The sequence below is a fragment of the Lepisma saccharinum genome, chromosome 28 (assembly GCF_977018435.1).
Source record: "Lepisma saccharinum chromosome 28, izLepSacc3.1, whole genome shotgun sequence".
Taxonomy (NCBI): Eukaryota; Metazoa; Arthropoda; class Insecta; order Zygentoma; family Lepismatidae; genus Lepisma; species Lepisma saccharinum.
This window is the reverse complement of record NC_139256.1, coordinates 45,570,641-45,571,527: the sequence shown is the minus strand read 5'-3', so window position 1 is coordinate 45,571,527 and position 887 is coordinate 45,570,641. Positions and strand designations below refer to the sequence as shown.

At 42.7% G+C, this 887-nt stretch overlaps 1 pseudogene; it reads left to right on the top strand.

Annotated features, from left to right (window-relative positions):
* The first annotated feature begins 233 nt into the window (after positions 1–233).
* Positions 234–668, top strand: LOC145980930 (puff-specific protein Bx42 pseudogene; annotated as a pseudogene).
* Positions 669–887: the final 219 nt, after the last annotated feature.

Here is an 887-nt window from a genome sequence, read left to right as displayed (position 1 = left end):
TGAAGTTACGAGGAGTGAATAATAATACGTTGAAGTTGAAAGGTCAAGCTTTCATTGATTTATCATTGAATGATGTATTGTATAAATTACCGGTGATATTGTGTGAAGATCTCCGTTATCCGTTGATTGGACGTTCATGGCTCGACAGTATTCATCCAGGTTGGAGGAACTTGTTAGCACAATGTAACACAATGTTCACAAATACGGGGTCCGGACGAAATTACAACGCAGATATGAATACAAAAATACCGGAAAGTGAAGGTTTGAGAGCGCAGCTGGAGAAGAAACTTGCCCAGAAAGATAAGGAATCAAGGGAACGTGACCAACTGCGATATGAGGGACATAAAAGATCGAAGCTCCGGAGAGACAGAGAGAGGGACATTAGTAAACAGATTGCCATTGGAATGCCAGCTAAGAGCATGGCCAGTGACGACACTCAGTTTGACCAAAAGCTGTTCAACCAATCAAAGAGGATGGACAATGGGTACGGAGATGACGAAGCGTACAACGTGTATGATAAACCTTGGTGGCATGCACGACCTCCGGACAAACATATTTACAGACCATCAAGAGATCTGAACAAGAATGTGTATGGAGATGATTTGGAGAAAATAATGAAAACAAACAGTTTTGTCCCAGACAATGGAATTCAGTGGCACGTACCGTAAAGCAGCACGCAGCGGACCTGTTAAGTCTAAGAAAGATGAAGACGATCCTTTCGGTATGGACCGGTTCTTGACTATAGCTAAAAGAGCTAGCAGGAGACCTAAGGATGCAGAGGGAAGAAGGATGGTCGAACAGACTTAGGTGAGATCAGCTCTTAAAACAAAAAGAGACTCCAGGAGGAGATGATAGACCCATGATAAGAGGAAGAAGAAGAATTTGTA